The sequence below is a fragment of the Meles meles genome, chromosome 16, assembly GCF_922984935.1.
Source record: "Meles meles chromosome 16, mMelMel3.1 paternal haplotype, whole genome shotgun sequence".
NCBI lineage: Eukaryota > Metazoa > Chordata > Mammalia > Carnivora > Mustelidae > Meles > Meles meles.
The window spans coordinates 80,076,295-80,098,325 of record NC_060081.1 but is presented as its reverse complement, the minus strand read 5'-3'; positions in this window follow the sequence as shown (position 1 = coordinate 80,098,325).

Here is a 22,031-nt window from a genome sequence, read left to right as displayed (position 1 = left end):
CCAAGCTTCTTCCCTTCGGTCTTGACCACCATGTAGACGCCAAGCAACACTCAGGAGGTCTTGGGCAGGCCCGTGGGTGCTCCAAGGCCCCTTGGAAGGTGGTAGGTGAAAGTAACCGAAGGACTCTTCTTAAACGTCGTGCGCGATCCCGTCGGTGGCTGGTGAGGGAGGAGGGCAGGCTCCATCCTTTGGCAGCACCCCATGCGCCAAGCACCGAACAGACCCCGAGAGTCAACTGCCCAACCCAGGACCCCAGACACACGCCCTTGGGCCCCACTCACGGCAGGCCTCACTTTCTCGTGCGTACGGCCGGAACGATGGTAGTGTCTCAGCTGCCGCAGGAAGGAGGCCTCAGTGCCTGACACATCAGAGCCCCCGGTCATTGCCCGGGATGTCGCTGCCCGCCCCGCAGGGCTGGCTTCCTGCACCAGGTCTATACCGTCCTCTGACGGGATGGATGTGTTTTCCCCCGACACAATAATCATCTGGTTTATACTTTATCTCATGGCTCATTCGCTGAGACGTCCCTGGGATCAGAAAAGAGAGACACAGGACCCTCAGGCCACCTGCCTCTCTGTGTCTCGGGGCTCCTGGGAAAGAGAGTGGGGCCGAGAGCCGGCAGGAGCTCTCCAGCCTCAGTCACCGGTGGAGGATAAGCCCCCAGGCCCCCGAGGGCGGGCCGCAGCCCAGAACGGCTGGGCTGAAGCAGGAAGCCCGGCTGCCTCGAAGACAAAACGAGCCCCACAGTTTATAAATAGACAAGAAATGCAGGTTGGCTGACAGGCATGTTTCATTGTACGTTGTCTTGATTAGTTTCTGGGGAGAAAATCTTCAGATGTTTTATGTTATTTTAATTATAGGGACTCGTTCCAAAGCCCCTCAAATATTATTTTCTCGTTCCCTGCCATAGATCTTTATGGACTATTTCTCCCGCATACATCTTTATAGACAATTCAAGCTCTTCTCGATATATTTCTATCCCCTAAGTCTTCAAAGCCACGGTTTCTTCTTATTTTTTTTCATGACTTGTACCCTTCAGCATGCTGAGCTTTTGAAGTCAGCTATCAATTTTTAACTTTTAATTTTGTCTCCAGAAAGTAATGTAAAGAGAAATATAAAGGTTAAATAATACTTCTCGTAAGCATGCAGCTGCAAATTTCATGGCTAAAAATGGAAAATTAATAGTACCTTTTCCTTTTAACTCTTAATGTGGTAACCGGTTCTTGATTCCAGCATCTCAATGAGGTCCTTTCAGAAAAGAGTTTTACTGGGGTGTTATGGATTCAGCCTCCGGGACAGGAGCCTTTCTGGGCCGGGACCTAACCGAGCTGAGGAGGAAATTGCAGCTTTTCATGCAGACCTTTCAGACGGACTCTAACATCTCGGGTTTTCATCTGTCAAGACTTCAGATTATCCATGGAGCCAAACGGGGCAATCTGGGTGAGGATACGAGACCTGGGGGAGAGATTTTCCGGGGTGATTTCTCAAAGGTATCTTGTCACAGACCCTCAGACGAGAGGAGGAAGGAGCCAGGAGTGGAGCCCACTGCTCTTGCGGGGAGCCGACTGGTGCTGCTGGACGGGCAGGAACCCCACAGTAGAAACAGGCTTGGCTCTGGAGAAGAGAGAGATGAGGCAGGTGGAGGAGAGAGCACATGGGGTCGGAGCCCCCGACACGCACATGCCCTTCGTGAGTTTGTGTGTGTGGGTCACAGGGAAAGGCTTGGAGTCCCGGTTAGGTCAGAGGAGAAAGGGAAGAAGAGAGGACAGGAAAGGTGCTCACGGGCCTGCCAAGGGCTACGGGGAAGGCCCCCTGGGTGTGCAGAAACCACAGGGCCTGGAGCCACCAGCCAGGCCGCCCACCCCAGGCACCGTGCTCGGCCGGGCCAGCCGCCTGCGTATACCGTGGTGAGTGGGCAGCGGCAGGGAAGGGGCAGAACCAGGGTCTTTGCTCCTCTGCGCCGAGGTCCGCTTTTGAAGGTAGAAGTCACAACGGTGGGGAGCGTCGTCAGCGGGACTCAAGGTGGATGTGTGATTTCCGAGCGGCTCCCACTTCACAGACAGGAATACTGAGGGTCAGAGAGTTAATGGCTGAACCCATGGAGTGACGGGAGCCTGGGCGTGGATTCAAACCTGCACCCGCCGGACCCAAGGGGTCTTGTCCCATCTGTGCCCCCACACTGGGGCTCGGGTGCAGACTGCTCGCTCTGTCCAGATTAGAGGATGAAGACATGAACAAGAGCCTCCTGAGGGACTTGTTAACGCCGCACATTGTATTAATGCCGGCGAAGGGGGGCTGCCGCCGCCACGGAGGTCAGCTAGAAAGTGCCAACAGCCTCCCGATAGAGACATCACCTGCCAGCTCTCACAGTTGCTCCCAAAGTGCTCGGCGTTCCTGGAGCTGGGGGGAGACGCCCAAGAGGGCAGCACAGAGCCCTCCGCAGGAGCCTCTGCGCCCAGCAGGCCCCGGTCGCGGGTCCAGGACACACAATGCTTCGGTTTAACGGCACCCGCAGGATTAACCCAGAACTAAAGCTCCCTGCACACCACCGGCATGACTCCCAACGCACACGTTTGATCAGTCTTCGTGGTGGGCTGCCGCTTGGGCTGGGGGTCACGATTTCTTCCCCGAAAGACGGAAGGAACATTTATCTCGTTTCACCATGGGCTACTTCTCCCTGTGCATGATAATTTAATGGGGGAAATAAGGGCAAAGGAGAAAAAAATTTGTTTAGTTTTTAATAGATTTTTAACAATGCAGAAACCCACAGCTGGGAGTGGAGAAGAGGGTTCACTCTTTCCAGTCAGGAAGTGTGGGTTTGAGCCATTCACTAGCCAAGAACCCCGAAGCTTAACAGCCTTATGCCTCATTCTGTCCTATCTCTGGATCTGCGGCCCCGGCCTCCTGTGCCCGTCACCGCCCACGCAGACCCCTGAGCAACAAGACAACAGAAGCTAAGCCAGCGGAGCCAATACCAGCGCTTGAGGACTGGAAAAGGGGAGGCCCCGCAGGAGGAGGGGACACGTCTTGGAGGAGGACCTTCAAGGAAGCCCCACCTGCAGATCTGTGCCCCGCCTATTCTCCTCTGTCTCAATCTCGGACTCTGCTATCCTCTTGGCTCCTCAAACCAGAGTGTGGAGCTGCCCACACCCCCCTCGTGGCCTCTTCAACCCAGCCTCCCGGCCTGAGGTCCCTCCGCCCAACCAGTGCAGGGGCGTGGCTGGACTGTGCCCACAGCTTCCAGACTCTGTGTTCAGTGACATCCCCTGAGTGGCTTGGAATCAGCCGGCGATGGCAGCGTTTGCACCGTGGGACTGGCAAAGTGTCAAACTCAGGGTGGTCTGTTTTTAAGAGAGCTGGCTAACCAACGCACTATTCACACACCCCTGTTTGTTTCTCCCCATTCCCTCCCTCCCTACCCTGTCCCCACTCTGACCCCGTCTCCAGCACCACCCCATACCCACCACGACCCCATCGACACCCGACCCTGTCCCCACCATGACCCCATCCCCATCCCCACCACGACATTGTCCCCACCCGACCCCGTCCCCACCATGACCCCATCCCCAGCACCACCATGACCTTGTCCCCGCCCGACCCCGTCCCCACCACGACCGTCTGCAGCATGACCCCTTCCCCACCAAGGCCCCGTCTCCACTGCAACCCCCATCCCCAGCACAACCCCGTCCCCACCAAGGCCCCGTCTCCACCATGACCTCGTTCCCAGCATGACCCCATTCCCACCACGACCCTGTTCCTACCCGACCCTGTCCCCACCATGACCACCTGCCTTCAAGTTATCACCTCTCACTTGGACAGGTGCCTTCCCTGTTTCTGCTCCTTCTGGCACACACTCCCTTTACCAGAGTGAATGAGGAGTTTTAAACCTAAATTGAATTGTCACATCCAATCCTTGCTGATCTTCCTCTGAAATTTAGAAGAAAAGTCCAAACTCCCATCTGTGCCACAGGATCTGAGGGATCTGGTCCTATTTGTCTCTCCCCAACCCACTTTAGTCCCTGTGCCTGCACCACGCTGAACCCATTCTGTACTGAACCATGCTGAGTACCTCCTTACCACAGGACCTTTGCACATGTCCCGTGTCTGCCTCAAAAAGGCTCTCCAGCACTTTGCCTGCGGGGCTGAAAGGCCACCTCCCCACGAGTTTCCTCCCCGGTCAGCCTTCAGGTGGATGACCCCACACGCCCACGCCCGTGCACTCTACAGACGTGTGTGTGTAGCGCCCGCAGCCGTCGGAACTCTGTAGTGGCTCATTCCTCTCGTTATAGTCTGGGAACTCCCCCAGCCCTTCAGCCCTCAAAGGACAGGAACTGTCTGTTGTGTTCATCTGGGTACCACTACAGCCTATTGCCTACTCAACACCCAGAACGATGTTCCCTGGACGGAGGAGTGAATGGGCACGTCCGCAGCACGGCTGAGAGACCAGGGCTCCGCAGGTGCGGCTCTGAGGAGGCAGGCACCCCTCAGCAGTCCCGGAAAGTCCTGCGCCTCTATGCAGTCTTCTTTCAAAACCTTTCCAACTGTGCTCCCAAAACAGCAGCCTGCTTTGGAAAATGTCGAGGAGAGAGCGTTCCCGGATGGGGATCACCTCGGAGTCGGTCCCCACCTTGCACTTAGCCACCCACGGCACCCGAGCTGTAGTCGTGCGCCCAGAAATGGCCAGCAACTCTCCAACCAGCAGTGCTCATCCCAGTCTCCGCGGCCGATCTCTGCGGGCAGCACTGAGTTCTTGAGCTGCGGTGGCCCGGTACCCGTGACGGTGCATGGTGAGGGGCCCGGGAGAAACTTCCGTCAGAAGAGATGGAGGAAGCGGCTCGGCCCTGGCTGAACGCCATCGTGCGGCCTCCAGGGCCCTGGGCAGAGCCGGGGAGCATCAGACGTTGGGCCGGCCTCCGGGGGATGCAGACTAGGGCTCCTGGCATCTCAGGGGGAATCGGGAGTCTGGGGAGCACTGCACAGGGAGCGCTGCTGACAGGTCTCCACTACGGATCACCCTGCCTCTCAGATCAATACCTAATCAATACCTAATGCTCATATTGATCTCAACCGGTTCTAGCAGAAGTGGTAAACACCCCCGAATAAAGGAGACAAGGCAATCTGAGCGGAGGCCCACTTAAAATAGAAAGAAAGAAAACAAAACAAAAGAAAAGGAAAGGAAAAAAGGTTTTCTCTAAAATCATGAAATGTTTATAACAATAGCAGATAATGGAGGCGAAGGTACCAATGAAATCTCTGTTGGGCGGAACGCACCCCCTGCCAGGGATGTGTGCCCAACCCCGGAACCCAATCTCTTCTGTTGTTTGCTCTCCTGCCTCTGTGATTGCAGAACCTGCGAGGGCTTGGCTGGGTGGAGAGAAAACTCACCTATTCAAAACCATTAAAAAAAATAATAAGAAGAAAACGTGAGAACAGGACTCGGGAGGGATGGATTACAAGGCAGCTCCAGACACGGGGAGAGGAAAAGAGAATGCGTTTCGCCAAACTGACAGAGCTCCTGACCTGTAGGCCCCTGAGGTCCAGCTATGAGTCCCTATGGAGAGGGAAAATTGGAGGTGCTTTCTAGAATTTTCCCCCTTGACACATGGCAGGTCAGTTTTTCCTAGCAGGAAACAGATTTTTGCAATAATGCATTCTGATTTTAATTTATCCCGCTGTAAACTGGATACTCTGAGTCGAGACCCTCTTATTTTTTGATACTTAATGGGTGGGAGTGGGAACGCGCTGCTATTTTAAGTCTCTCAGCAATTTTCTGAACCATCTTTGGGAGGGAAGATTGCTCTTTTATTTCAGAAAAACAAAACAAAACAAAGCATTTCAATGAGCCCTTTGATTTTGCAAAGAAGAAGCCAAAACCCTGTTTGGGAGTGGAGAGGTTCTAAATAAGGAGATGTGAAACAGGCCAGCATGAAATCCCAGGCTTGTCAGTGGGTGGAACTCACCCCCGAGCTGGCAGGGTGACCTTGATGTGGGACAGGAGCCTGGGAGTGTGTGTGGGGCTAGGGGACGGAGGACTGGGTTCCGTCTGCTGGTTCCAAAACACTGCTGTTGACAGCAGGCAGGAGAGGGGTCCGGGGACTGGTGGCCTGGCTCCAGAGACACGGTGTCAGGTGGAGTGGTGAAGAGAAGCGTATCCAGTAGGGACCCACTGTATGGTGGACGTGGCTTGAGACCATGGCCTTCTTTCAACTTCTCTCTGTCCCTCCAAGCTCTCAGTGAAATTGTGATAAGCATTAAGGGAGCCTGATCTACTCCCACTTTAAGGAAATAGGGCAGGACCTTGATCCACACTTGGGATAAAGCTACACGGGGAGATCAGTGTTCTTCTGGAGACGGTAACTGCAGAATGCTGACGCCATGTGGAGGGCCAGACCACCAGCCTGAGAAGAAGGAAGGGCAGAAGCCGTCCGTGGACGTGAGCCGCATCTGCCTCTGGCCCTGTCTTCCTCTTCAGGTGAGACGGCCTCTTCAGGTGAGACGGCCTCTCCTCATCTGAACCCCTCTGCACGCAGACTCAGTCCGTCGGAATGTTTTAGTGTTTGGGCTCAATCCAGGCCAACGGGAAGCCTTCGGACTTCCACGGGAACCATCAGCTACTGGCTGAGAACGTTGCTGTGGAGGGGATGTGAGCCTGCAGGGCTGGCAGCTGGCTTCGGGCCCGCACGTGGGAGCCCACCTGAGAATGAAGGACGGTGGGGTGCCTTGTTCCTCCGGGTTCCTCTCTGCCCTGCTGTCAGGAGCTGGCTTCTTCCTTCTTCTAAAGCCCTCATTTCTGTCCTGGCTCCCGACGGCTCTCCTCCCTGGGGTCCTGTAACTGCTCCCTCCCCTGCTCCTTCCCATCCTGGAACAGAAATTGTTCTCCCACTATCATAGCCTAGGGATTCCTCAGTTTGGGGTCTGTTTCCTTCCTGAACCCTGACCGGGAAAAGATCGGGTTTCTGTGGTCAGACAGACCAGGCTCTTCTACCGTGAGCTGGACGAGAGCGGGAGCTCTGAACCCTAAAGACGGAGAAATCAGGAGCCATGTGGGTTAAATTCATGATGAACACAAGTTATCAAGTCCAGCCTTTGCCCACAGAACCTCCTGAACCTGTCCGGAGTTGCCTCTGGACCGCCTTTAACACGCTTCCTAGGGCTCACCAGGGCTGACTCCTGAAAGCCAGGGCTGGGTGAGTGAGGTCAGCAAGATGGTGGGACACGTGGTCCCCTGTTCATATCCCCCTTCAGCAGCAATAACTTGGCAGCTATCCATGGGCAAAAGTGCTTCTGTGGGAGCCTTGGGATCCACGTAGGAAATGATGAGATCCTGTGCGGTGTACGAGGTGGTTTGAAAGTGCAGGCCCACACCCAGGTGGCTGACCCACTGATGACAGTCTCAGCTACAGACCCAGAAACAACCCCGTGCCCCGACGAACCCAGCTGGAACGCCATCTGCAGTCAGCGCTGTCGTCAGTCCCAGAGGTCAAGGGGCCTGGGAGAAGTCACACCCATGGTGCAACAGCTGATTGGCCCATAGACCATGGTCTCTGCTGTGTACCTTGAAATGGCCCACAACCCAGTTCCAGCCCCTCTCAGTCACACACCAGGGTCCAGTGGGGATTATCCCTGGGATACAAGAATGACTCCATATACACAAGTTGATGAAAATGCTATACTGTATTAACAGAATAAAGGAAAAACCAAATGATTGTCTCAGTAGACATAGATTAAGCATTTGACCAAGTTCAACATCCTTTCATGATAAAAACTTTCAACAAATTACATACAGAAGGAATGCACCTCAACAAAATAAAAGCCGTATATGAGCCATATATGACAAACCCACATCTAACATTCTATAAAGGTGAAAAACTAAAAGGCTTCCCCCTAAGATCAGGAAGAAAGCAAAGATGCCTACTCTCCCCACATCCATTAAACATGGTACTAAATTCCAAGCCAGAGCAATTAGGCAAGACAAAGAAATAAAAGGTTTATAAACCAGAAAAGCAGTTAATTTGTCTCTGCAGATGACATTATCTTACCTACGGGAAACCCTAAAGACTCCATCAGAAATCTGTTGGAACTAATAAATTCAATAAAGTTGAAGATGGGCACCTGGGTGGCTCAGTGGGTTGGGCGACTGCCTTTGGCTCAGGTCATGATCCTGAAGTCCCAGGATTGAGTCATGCATCGGGCTCCCTGCTCAGCAGGGAGTCTGCTTCTCTTGCTGACTTCTCTCCTCTCATGCTCTCTCCCTCTCATTCTCTCTCTCTCTCTCAAATAAATAAATAAAATCTTAAAAAAATAAAGTTGAAGAATACAAAATTCACATACAAGAATCAATTACATTTCTATACACTAACAACAAACTCTCTGAGAAAAACAGAAAACAGTTATCATTTATAACAGGATCAAACATAATAAAATACTTAGCAATAAATTTAACCAAAGAGGTAAAAGATCTGTACACCAAAAACTATGATACTGATGAAAGAAACTAAAGAAAACATGAAGAAATGGAAAGAGGCCCATGTTCATGGATTGGAAGAACATCGTCAAAGTGTCCGTACTGCTTAAAGGAATCTACAGATTCAATGAAATGCCTATCAAAATTCCAATCACATTGTTCACAGAAATAGAAAAAAAATCTTAAATTAATATGGAATCATAAAGACCCTAAAAGCCAAAGCAATCTTGAAAAAGAAAAATGAGGGGCGCCTGGGTGGCTCAGTGGATTAGGCCGCTGCCTTCGGCTCGGGTCATGATCTCAGGGTCCTGGGATCGAGCCCCGCATCGGGCTCTCTGCTCTGCGGGGAGCCTGCTTCCTCCTCTCTCTCTGCCTGCCTCTCTGCCTACTTGTGATCTCTCTCTCTCTGTCAAATAAATAAATAAAATCTTAAAAAAAAAAAAAAAAAAGAAAAAGAAAAATGAAAAACATCACACTTTCTGATATCAAACTATGTTACAAAGCTGTATTAATCAAAGTAGTATGGTATTGGCAAAAGAAAAAAAAATCAAAACAAAACCAGACACGCAGACCGAGAGAAGAGGACTGGGAGCCCAGGGATAAACCCAGGTATACGCCACTGTCAACTAACAGTACTTGACAAGGGAACAAGGAACACTTACTGGAGAAAGATGGTCTCTTCGATAAATGGTGTTGAGAAAACTGGGTATTTTCATGCAAAAGAATGAAGTTAGACCTTATGCGATACCACTCACAAAAAGTAGCTGTAAGTAGATTACACAGACTTAACTGTAAGATCTGGAGCCATAAACTCCTAGAAGAAAATGGGGGAAAAACTCCTTGGTTTCGGTCTAGGCAAGGATTTTCTTGGATGTGACACCAAAGGCACACGCAACAAAAGCAAAAATAAAACGTGGGACGACATCAAACCCCACCAAAAGGCTCCACGCATCAACAGAAATGATCAATAATGAAAAGGCAACCTACAGAACGGGAGAAAATATTTGCAAACCATATCCCAAATAAGGGGTTAATATCCAAAATAGCTAAGAAACTCATACAACTCAATAGCAAAGCTATCACCATCATCATCATCATCCTCATCCTCATCCAACTGAAACATGGGGAAAGTACCTGAATAGGTATTTTTCCAAAGAAGACATACAAATGACCAACAGATACCTACGAAGGTGCTCGACATCACTGATCACAGGGAAATGCAAATAAAAACGAGAATGAGACACCACCTCACACCTGTCAGAATGACTATCATCAAAATTACAAGAGATGGCAAGTGTCAGCAGAGATGTGAAAAATGGGAACGGACCCTTGCGCACTACTGGTAGAAATATAAATTGGTATAGCCATTATGGAAGCCAAAACATGGAGTTTCCTCCAAAAATTAAATATAAATTGGTATAGCCATTATGGAAGACAAAACATGGGCTTTCCTCAAAAAATTAAAAATATGATTTCCACATGATCCAGAAATTCCATTTCTGGGTATATATTCAAAGGAAATGAAACCACCATCTGGAAGAGATACCCGTACCGCACATTCATGGCACCATTACTCACAATAATCAAGACATGGAAGCAATCTAAGTGTGTCAGTACATGAGGAGATGAAGAAAACATGCTACACAGGCACACACACACTCTCTGTGTGTCTCTCTCTCTCATACTGTCTGTGTCTCTCTCTCACACTCTCTGTGTCTCTCACACACACACACTCTCTGTGTGTCTCTCTCTCACACACACACACTCTCTGTGTCTCTCTCTCACACACACACACACTCTCTGTGTCTCTCTCTCACACTCTCTGTGTCTCTCTCTCACACACACACACTCTCTGTGTGTGTCTCTCACACACACACACACACTCACAAAGAGAAATATTACTCAGCCATGAAGAAGAAGGGAGCCCTGCCATGTGTGACATGGATGGACCTTACCGGCACCGTGCCAGGTGAAAGAAGTCACACGGGAAAAAACTGTGATCACACAGATCACTATATGATCTCGCTTATATGTGGAATCCAAAAAGGTCAAACTCCTAGAAACCAAGAGGACTGGTGGCTGCCGGGAGCTAGGAGCTGGTCAACAGGGGAGACGCTGGTCAAAGGGTATACATTTCTAGGTATAAGATGAACGGGTTCTGGGGACCTAAGGTGCAGCGAGGTCACTGTGCCTAACAACACGACACCATGCACTTGGAAGTTGCTAGGGGAGTAAAGCGTACATGTCCTCAGCGCAACAAAGAGAAAGGGGACTCTTGAAGTGATGGATGTGATCACTAACCCTATTGTGGTAGTCATCCCACGGTGTGCATGTATATCAGATTATCACGCTGTACACCTGGAGCTTACACAATTTTGTATGTCAATGATATCTCCGCAAATGTGAGGCAAAGGGAAGGAGAAAACGGAGCTGCCCGCTGAGCTCCCATTTATTAGCAAGCAGGAACTGACAGGGAGGAAAGCTCCTTCCTCTCTCCAAATTGAAACAACGGGCGGCACTTAGGGGCCTCCTCCCCAGCACGCGCATTCCCTCAGCTCATCCCCTTGATCCCCGTCTTACAGGGTGGTGGCCTGAGGGCAGGGCCGTGTGCCCGCGCTGACTCCGCTGGTGCGGGACAGAGACGGGGAGCCCCGAGCCTGGGGCTCGGCCCCCACACTGGTGGTCTCACGGGCCCTGCTTTCCCCGGGGAAGCAGCCAGTTTATAGGGCAGGCACTCTCTGGTCCTTGGCAAGAGTGGGACGACTCAGAGGAATGACTGAGAGCACTAGCTTTGGTGTAGGCTGGAATCTGAGCCGGTCACATCGCCACTAGGACTTGGGGTGGCCCCAAGTCGGTGCCCCCCACCCGCCAACGCTCCTACATAAACCAGGGAGTAAATCTGTGCTGCATGGGAAGCACTAGACAGCCCATCGATGGCAGTCAATACTATTATCTTGACATTCATGCCTTATTTGCTCTCCCAAACTACCCCAGGGAGGCTGGAAAAGGAGAAACCCTTGTCTCCCTTTTACGGACTGGGAACCGGGGCTTGAGATGGATCAGGGCTCGCTCAGGTTATGAACCAGGGACGGCCACAGCCACAGACACAGAAGGGGCCTTGCGCTCAGTCTCCGGCTGCCCACGCCCACAGGGCACCAGGGTCCGGGGAGGGAAGCGGAGGGGACGAACATCAAGTCCAGATATCAAAACCCAACACGTCCCCGCCGTGCCTGGCTCTGGGAACAACGTGAGCTCGTCTGGGCCTCGCAGGAGTGTGCTCGGCACCCGAGAGGGGGTTCGCCGCACTTCCCGGACTCTGTGGATTTTGCTGCTAGACAGCCCGCCTCCAAGAAGCAGCCCTGGCTTCCTCCAGGTGGAGATGAAAGCGAACGGGGACGTGATCTATCTCCTCCGAGCTCACATTTGCAAATTAAAATTAAGCCCCACCAGGAAAGGGCCCCTCTCCGGCTTCGTGCTGAGCCGGCTCTCACCCTCTCCAAGGTCTTCAGAGCTGCTCTTTAGCAAACCCTTTAAATCCTCTGCCGGTGCCTTGATGTCCTCCTGGAAGGGCAAGTGCTCGTGCTCGGGGGTGAACGCGGCGTCTGTGAGGTTCAAGGGAGATGACAGTTCAGCTGCTTCTGCAAAAAGCCGTTTGACAAGCAGTTAGCACAGCCCCGCAGTCAGGGACCTGCTTTCTCGCCAGCGAACAGAGGGGACAACTGCTGGAACCTGCTGGCTGATCCGTGACAATGTTTATTTCCTGGTGTGGAGCTCTGGCGAGGGCTAGACGTGACGCTGAGGAATGTGCCCGCGGAGGCGAGCAAACCCGCGCAATTCAGTCCCGTCCCCCCCCCCCCACTTTCCTGGGGGTGTTTGTGCAAAGGAGAGCAGGAACGGTCCTACTTTTACAAGTTTGCCAAGACTAGAGGCGCAGATGTCGATTTAAACGCAATGAGGCTCTGAGGAGGTGATTTCTCACCCCGCAACGTGCGTCCGCCTCCTCGTCCGGGGTCCACACGCAAGTGGCCGGCCAGCTCGCTCGTGGAGCTGATTCAAGTGCTTCCGCAGCAGCACTTATGAAAGCCATAATTTTGGTTCCTGGACAGAAAAGCACACAGACTCCACGTTACCCTAAATTTCCCTCCGAACACCCCAGCAGAGGCTCTGCTGGCATGACCCGTCTTCCTCCAGCGCCGCACAGGGCAGGCCAGCATCACAGCCCGGCGCCTGGGTCTCTCAGACAAACAGGAGACACGAAAGCCCTGGGCTTTGTGTGACAAAAGACAACATGATGGCTTCGTTTTGGGGTCACTGGTAGGGGACCGGCCGGCGGGGCTGCTTACAGGCTACTTACAGGCCCAAGAACAGACCCTCTCAGTGTTCAGGGCGCAGCTCTATCTCTTCCCTTTGGCTGCTCACCAATCACCACCAATGAGGCTGCAGAGAACAGCAGGCATTGACTGTCTCACTGTTCTGGGGTCAGAAGTCCAAGACCAGGGCATGCATCTGGTTGGTTCCCTCTGGAGGCTCTGACAGGCACTCTCTCCCTTGCCTCGTCCCAGCTGCTCGTGGCTTCTGCAATCCTCGGCGTCCCTGGCTTGTAGAGGCCGACAGTCCTTGGTACCTCTGGCTTGTAGGAGGGTAGGGGCGTCACTCCAGCCTGTCCCTCGGCCTTCACACGGCCGTCTCCCCTCTCTGCATCCATGTCTCAAATCGCTCTCTCGCTTCTCTTCTGAGGACTCTGGTCACTGGATTCAGAGCCCACCTTCAACCCAGGATGTTCTCACCCTGACATCCGGAGTGTCTTTACATCTGCAAAAACCCCACTTCCAAGTATGGGGGTTAGGACCTGGGCCTGCCACTGAGGGAAACAATAATGAACCCACAACTATAGCCAAAGGGATATGGGAACCCCATGCTTGCGTCATGAGCTTACTTGCTGGCCTCAGAAAAGGGACAGCGAGCAGGACAGAGAAATGAAGAACCAGGCCAGGATGGGGCCCAGCTGAGTCCTCCCGGCCCCACGGCCGCTGGGTGACCACTGGGTGACCGCCAGTTGTTGGGTTCGCATGGTTTGGGTAGTCGTGGACACTAGCCTGTGCTTTGCAACTAGATCAAGAATCCAGGGTGGTGTCCACAGGGCACAGGTTCCATGACCGGGGGCCGTTCTCCTTGTTTCCTGATGACGGAGGGGCTGGTGGAAATGACAACGAGGTCTGCTCTCGAATCGTTCTGGTTATAGGTGCCAAGATCTTTGATTTTTTTTTTTTTTTTTTGACCTGACTTAATGAATCATTTATCCGTGAGCATTTGGAACGAGACACAGGCTGAGTGAAAGCTCCTCAGAAGAATGGACTCACACTTCCCATTCGTCCCGAGGAGGCTGGAGGTGCTCTGCAGCCTGTGGTAAGTGGAGAGGGGACGGGCTCACTCCACGCAAACGGGCGAGGCAGGAACCGTCACCACTCAGGCCCAGGCCTCTTCACAGAAGGGAGCTCCCTTCTTCAAGGACCCTCTCTCAGAAGCTTCCCTGGTCCCTCTCCTTCTTCCGTCCTCGACTCCAGAGGTCGTGTTCAAACATGTCCAAATGGACACTCAGGGTGGATGAGGGCTGCCAGAGCAAATGCAAGGCACCCAGTTCAAGCCCAATTTCAGGAAAACAACAACATTTTTTTAAGCATAAGTATATTCTAAATACTGCATGGATATAATTATACCTAAAAGCCATTGTTTATCTGAAACTCTGGTTTAACTAGACATGGTGTGTTTTTATTTGCTAAACCTGGCCACCCTGGAAAGGTGGTCAGCTAGAAACGACCAGCCCATCCCTGCTGAGGAGCAGCTGGGTCCTGGAAGAACACGGCCGCTGGCTTGGCCAAGGCTCAGTGTGCAACTCTCCCCGCCGCGTGCTCACTCCCTCATCCACGGACGGGCGCGAACACAGGGTGGGGGCGCTCGTAGCTGGCTTATAACCAGGGGCATAAACGTCACCTTGGACTTCCGAGGTAAAGAAGATCATGTATCATGGCTTGGACACTGGCCTCTGGGGCCCTCAGCCACCACACAGGAAGTTCAAATATCCTGAGGCAGCCATACTGTGAGGAAGCCCGGGTCCCAGGGCCAGGCCACCTGCAGACCTTCCAGCTGAGAGCCAGAAGCCCCCCTGTAATCCCAGACAACTGCCGGCCTCAAGTGACAGCCACCGGGGGAGACGGCCAGATGGCTGCAGCGCCCTGTCGCGGGCCAACCCCAGTTTTTTCATCTTCCCAAATGAGACATGAGACATTATGGAGCAGAAACAGGTGTCCCTGACGTGTTCTGGATGGACTTCTGACCCACAGACTCCAGGCACAGAACAGAACAGCTGTTTCGCTCCACGGAACTTCGCAGTGAACCACGGTCAGCTGCGCCCTCGGTCATGTACTGCCTCATCCCAGCTCCAGTCACTTTTGTCCTCCTCCTGTCTTCTGAAGGCAGAACAATGGTCCCCCAAAGACACCCACACCCCAAAACCCAGCAGCTCTGTCTCTGTCACCTGATGCGGGAGGAAGATGAGGGTTACAGAGGGATTTAGGAGTGTTAAACCAAGAGCTGATAAGCAAATTCATTAAAGCTGCAGGGTACCAAGTCCATGTACAGAAATCTGTTGCTTTTCTGTACGCCAAAAACAAAGCAACAGAAAGAGAAATTAAGAAAATAATCTCATTTATGATTGCACCAGAAATAAGATCCCCAGGAATAAGCATAACCAAAGAGGAGAAAGACGTGTAGTCCAAAAGCTGTAAGACACTGATGAAAGAAATGAAAGACGACACAAAGAAATGGAAAGACATCCCGTGCTCCTGCGTTGGAAGAATGAATACTGATAAAATGCCCATACTACCCAAAGCCATTTACACATTTAACACAATCCCCGTCAAAATACCAACAACATTTTTCACACACAGAACTAGAACAAACAATTCTAAAATTTGTGTGGAACCACGAAAGACCCTGAACAGCCAACGCAGTCTTGACAAAGCAAAGCGAAGCTGAAGGCATCACAATAACTTGAAGACTTCAAGTTATATTACAAAGCTGTCGTCATCAAGAGAGTACGGCAGTGGCACAAAAACAGATTCGCAGATCAATGGGACAGAATAGAAAATCCAGAAATAAACCCACAATTATATATGGTCAATTAATCTTCCACAAGAGAGGCAAGAATATCCAATGGGAAAAAGACGTCTTTAAGAAGTGGTGCTGGGGGGACGCCTGAGTGGCTCGGTTGGTTGGGCGGCTGCCTTCGGCTCGGGTCATGATCCCAGTGTCCTGGGATCGAGTCCCATATCGGGCTCCTTGCTCAGCAGGGAGCCTGCTTCTCCCTCTGCCTCTGCCTGCCTCTCTGTCTACTTGTGATCTCTCTCTCTCTAACAAATAAATGGATAAAATCTTTAAAAAAAAAAAGATAAAAGAATTAAAAAACAACAACAACAAGCGGTGCTGGGAAAACCGGACAGCTGTGTGCGGAAGGGGGAAACTGGACCGCTTCTTACACTGTACACAAAAATAAAATCAGAATGGATTAAAGACCTAAATGTGAGACCGGAAATCACAGAAACCCTAGAGAACACAGGCAGAAACCTCCTTGACTGTGGCTGTAGCAACTTCTTACTAGATAGGTCTTCTGAGGCAAGGGAAACAAAAACAAAAATAACTATTGGGACTTAAAATAAACACCTTCTGCACAGTGAAGGAAACAATCAACACAACTAAAAGGCAACCTACTGGGAGAAGATATTTGCAAATGACATACCGTAAAAGGTTAGTACCTAAGATACATACTTATATAATCCAACAACAAAATAACAAATAACCCAATTTTAAACATAGGTAGAAGACATCCAGATGGCCAACAGACATGAAAAGATGCTCCGCATCACTCGGCATCAGGGAAATACAAAGCAAAACCACAGTGAGATCCCACCTCACACCTGTCGCAGTGGCTACACTTCACAGCACAAGAAACAGCAGGTGCTGGCGAGCATGCGGAGATAGGGGGGCCTCCTGCACTGTCAGCGGGAACGCAGGCTGGGGCGGCTGCTCTGGAGAACAGCATGGAGGTTCCTCAAAAACTTACAAGTAGAGCTACCCTACAATCCAGCAATCACACTAATAGGTATTTACCCACAGAACACAAAAACACTAATTCAAAGGGACACATGCACCCCGATGCTTACAGCTGAGTTATCAACAATAGCCAAATCATGGGAACAGCCCAAGTGTCCATCGAGTGCTGAACGGTAGAGAGGAAGTGCCGTATACACACCACGGAACATCGTTCAGCCGTAAAAAAGAATGAATTCTTGCCGTTTGCAATGACACGAATGGGTCCAGAGGGTATAATGCTGAGCAAATTAAGTCAGAAAAAAGCAAATGCCATATGATTTCACTCATAGTTGGAATTTAAGAAACAAAACAAAACAAAGAGAAAAAAAAAAAAGAGAGACAAACAAAAACACCAGGCTCTTGACTACAAAGAACACACTGAGGTTCCCAGAGTGGAGGGGAGCAGGGGGACGGGAGAAACAAGGGACGGGGAGGAAGGAGCACACTTGTGACGAGCGCCTGGTGAGGGATGCAAGGGCTGAATGTCTACACTGTGCTTCTGAAACCAACACAACACTGTATGTTTCTTGACGGGGTTTTCAATAACAGGCCACTGGCATGATTCTGAGATGGGGGGATCATCGGGGTTACCTGGGTCGCCCCACGCAAGGACAAGGATAAGGAGACCAAGGCAGAAGGGTAAGAACTAGACGCAGCAGCACGGAGTCACGGGCTGTGACAATGCTGTGGTCTTGAGGATGGAACGTGGCGCCCCACCGGCTGGAGGAGGCCGGGAAGTCCCCCAGAGCCAGCACAGTCCCCTGGAGCCTCCGGAAGGAACCGGCCCTGCCAGCGCCTTGCCTGCAGCCCTGTGGGGCCCACAGGTACATTTTTTTGGAAGCCACTGAGTTTGTGAAACTGGTTCCAGCAGCCATGGGACATGAATGATGGTGCGCTGCCTCAGAGTTCTGGTAAATAGTGAAATTCTTAACTATAATGATACTATAGGAGACCAGCTCCTCCCAGCCCTCTCTCCACGAGCCCTGGCCTCCACTTCCTCGCCACCGCCCAGAACGGACTCCACTCCATTCGACCTTTCTGGCGCAGTCTGTCCACGGGACATCAGGCCTGCCCCGGCACTCCCCGTTCGGTTCTGCCTCCCTACAAAGTTCCCACCTTAAAGGGCAAGGGGTCGACCACCTGCTTGTCAAGCCAGCGCAGCTCACCTGACACCAGCCCTCGCAGGTGGCCTGCCTGGCTCCTGCCACTGCGGCCCCTGCTTCTCGCCCATCCCACCCCCAGGACCTTCCCCACCAGCCATTCAAGTCTTCTGGGACTTCTCCCCAGCTTCTAAGAGCTCCTGTCCTGACCGCTGCCAGCTGCTCTCCCTCGGACCAGTTAGGGGCGAAACACAGTCTCAAGAAGAGAAACCGTCTGAACCCCCGCTGGTATCTGAATGTGGCCGTAGAGGTTGTCCCGTCGGAACTCGAACGCATGCACAGGAAAATAAAGCAGAGTGTCCGAAAGCGCAGAATAGCAGCTGAGCCCGTCAAGGGGCGTCAGGGACCTGCACTGCACGCGGTTCGCCCCGCACCGGGACAGGTCACCCTGAGAGTCGCAGGTCGAACACAAGTGGGTTCCGTCCTTCCGACTTCTAGTCTAAGTGGGGGAGAAGGAGCTAATGCAGACGGATGGTCCATCTACAGTGAACTCGCTCTTCATCCAGTCTATAAAAATGCAAAAGGATGAAACCGCTTACAAATTCAGCCACTCACGCTCAGCAGTAATTTACGGAAATGGACTGGATGACACCTCATGGGACTTGTTTCCCAATCTGCTTTCCAGTCCCTCGTGCCTCTTGAAAATAGACATGAAAGGTCAGTTTCCAAAACAATTGTAAATATATCACCCGGACTGAATATTACCAAAGATTCCTGTAAGGACTTGTCTTATATTATTCAACGTTTTAAGCACAGTTGCTGGGGTTAATTAGATTTCCGACCCTGAAAAATTTTAAGTGCCTCTGATGACTTACTTCCAACTGATAATTTTGTGTGAGAAACAGAAAAAGAATAACAAACAGACAGAGAATAAATACATTCTTCATATTCCTCCTTGTGAGTACAGAGAATATATTTCTGAAATTTAATTAAATATCAAGATGTCCACAAGATCTATAATAAACCACTTTGCAAGACCTCTAAATGTCAAGGAAAAACACATTTTACGTGAAGCCCCCCCTCCCCACCCCGTAAATCTATGAAGATTCAGGGCTTTTTCTCAACCTGCAGGCCCTACAAGTACATATTTTATCTCAAAAGTACTTTTTTCCAAAGACCTGGGAGTAGCTACGTGTTTGCAGTAGGACAGAGTGGAAAGTATTTTAATTCATCACACGGCGGTTTGTACCATTAGTTTTCGAGATGCGCCAGATGGCTTTAAAATAACGCGAAAGCCGAGGTGCTGAAGCTCAAAGTGGTGGGACTTGGGTAAAATGTGGCAAACAGTTTCGTCAGCGCTTTCCACTTTCCTGATGCAGACATGCCAGGTCCTCAGCGAGACTCAACCGTGCGGGAAAGAAGGTGGCATTTTGGGGGGGAAACATAAAACAAAAACAAAAACAAAACCATTTCAGCCCCGAGAGCTTGATCGCTTTCGTAAGTCCTGCTGTCTCCATGCCGTGGTCTCTGTGCCGTGGCCTCCATGCCGTGGTCTTGTGCCACGGTCTCTGCCACGGTCTCCGTGCCACAGTCCCCATGTGTGGGCCACACCTCACGGGCAGCAGCAAGCACTCAGGGCAGCACGGACAGGACACACGACACCACGGACCACACGGCGTGGGAGCAGCGCCTTCTCCGTGGCCGGTCGTGTCTCTTGTACGGGCAGGACGAAGTCTCGCTTTGCTGCCAACGCGTCTGTAACACGGCTCGGGCGCTTGCTGATGTCTTCACAACAAAAAGAGACATCAGGCTCGGAGCCTTTGGCAGACCACAGGATCTGGCTAGAATTCCACAATATGGTCTGTTCGCCCTGTTCTCCTCTTCAGGGCACCTGCTCTGTAAGGCAAGCACTTCCGATTTTCCGTTCGCCTGTGGAATGAGCTTGTGGCCCACGACCAGATGCGGGATCCACCTGCTCGCGGCGTCGGAGAAGCTCCGGTCTCGAGTAGGAGCGGGCCCTCTTCCTGCCGCGGACCCGGGAGTAAACACTCACTGTTTGCGGGCCGTATGGCTTCTGTCCTAACGGTTCAGCGCTGCCCCTGGGCCTGAAAATAGCCAGAGACAATATGTAAATGAATGTGGCTGAGTTCCTGCAAAACTTTATTTATAAGAAGAGAGGAAGGGTCAGCTTTGTACTCTGGGCTCTAGTTTGCTGACCTCCGGTCTAAAGTTGTCTTTGCAAAATAAACTTATTTTTCATTTTTTTAATGTGAATTTTTTACAAGAAAATGTCGAGCAAAGACTATTTCAGGAATCTTCAGCTGCCCGGGGGTGTGCAGGTAAACGCCGAATGACTGGCCGCCCAGGAAACGAAAGCCCCAACTTGGAGGAACGATGCATCTCTCTGGGGTAAAGGCTCCCACCTGTTCTCATAGATCACTGAACACAGATGTACAATTAGGGGTCTCCAGAGAAACAGACGAACAGGCGATAGATACACACATATATAATTTATTTATCCTATTATGCATTTATGCTTATTTTATCCAATTATTTACCCCATTTAAGAGATTTATGAGGAATTGGTTCATGTGGTTATGGAGGCCGAATTATGGAGAAGGTCCCACGGTCTGCCACCTGTGAGCTGGTGTCCAAGGAAATCCGCTGCGTAGTTCCAACCTGAGCCTGAAGTTCTAGAACCAGGGGATCCACGAGGTGACCTCCAGTCTCAGGGGAGAAGCACGGAAGACTCACGTCCCAGCTCACGCAGTCACACAGACAGAAAATTCACCCTCCACCTTTCTGTTCTATTCAGACGCTCAAGGATGGCAGGATGCCTATCCATGTGGGGACAGCCATTGGCTTTATTCAGTCTAAGGACTCAAATGCTAATCACTTCTGGAAATACCCCCCACCACACACCCAGAAAAAAACGTGCCAGTGATCTGGGCCCCCATGGCCCCATCCGGCGGACACATCAAGGCGCCATCACCCCAAAACTGGGAAGCGATGAGCACAGTCCGCTCTCTAGAGCCGTGGGAAAACCTTGAAGGTGCCTCTACCGGGTGGACTCTGTCCCCAGCCCACCGTGTCCACCTGAAACCTCCGCATGTGACCTCATTTGGAAACAGGGTCTATGCAGATGGAACCAGGTGAAGATAAGGTCATACCTGCTTGAGGCAAGCCCTCATCTGAAGACTGGACGTGTCCTTACAAGAGGGGAGAGATCCGCACACGGAAGCACACAGAAGGAAGACGGCGCGAAGGGAGGCAAAGATGGGAGCCGTGCGGGGATAAGCCGAGGACTCTGAGGACGGCTGGGGGTGGCGGGGGGCAAAGAAGGCATCTTCTCGGGGCCATCAGAGAGCAGACGGCCCTGCTAACCCCTTGACTTCTAACTTCTGACCTCCAGAACCAAGACAGTAAGCTTCTGCTGTCTGAAGCTGACCAGTCAGCGGCCACAGAACACTCATACAGTGCGACCCAGGGGTTTGTGGATACGGTGGAGTCTGGGAAACACAGCCAGCCAGCGTCACCTTGGACATTTGGGCTCAGCCGTGTCCCACAGGAGAGCCCACATCCTTCACTATTTGACTGCCCGGCTACTCGGAGAGGCATGCAAAGGGAGATGCTGTGACGTCCAGCCAGCTGTGCGGGTGCACGCAGCATCAGAGGGGCTCCCACGTGAAGGCCCGACAGGACCTTTGGCTGCTCCATCCAGGGTATCGGGGCAAGTCCGATGGCACAGATGAGTCCAACCCTGGGGCGCCCAGGGGCCTCGCCTCCAAGCTCAGGGTCATCTCAGGACTCCCCCCATCAAGCTTCCACTGAGAGTTTCCGCATCTCAGCTACTGGGCGAAAGCAGAGCTTCAAGTTGAGCACAGCCGCCCCTGAAATTGTGCTGGTGTGGGCGGGAGATCCTGGGGGTTGTGCCTACTACCACCTCCCCTCCTTGGAGTTTATCTTTTTAAAAAATTCTCTGCAAATCTTTAAAAAAAAAAAAAAGCAAACAACCAAGATGGCTCTTCCTTCTTTCTTTCTCCCTGTTTATTCCAGGAGGTCTGGCTCTGGTGGTTGTTACTCTGTTTGGAAGGCAAGAGGAGGTTAATTAGCTTTTGTGACCTGAGAACTCTCAGGGAAGATGTCAACTGATGCATTAATTGCTCCTCAAAGCTGGATACGCTCGGGGGCAAGGTCCAGGAAGCAGGACACTAGGCTAGTTTGGTGGTGAATCCCAGCCGGTGTGGCAGGCAGCATCCTGCCATCCTCCTGAGCAGTCCAGGCAAAGGGCCGTCCCTCGCCGGGGTCCTGTCACCTGG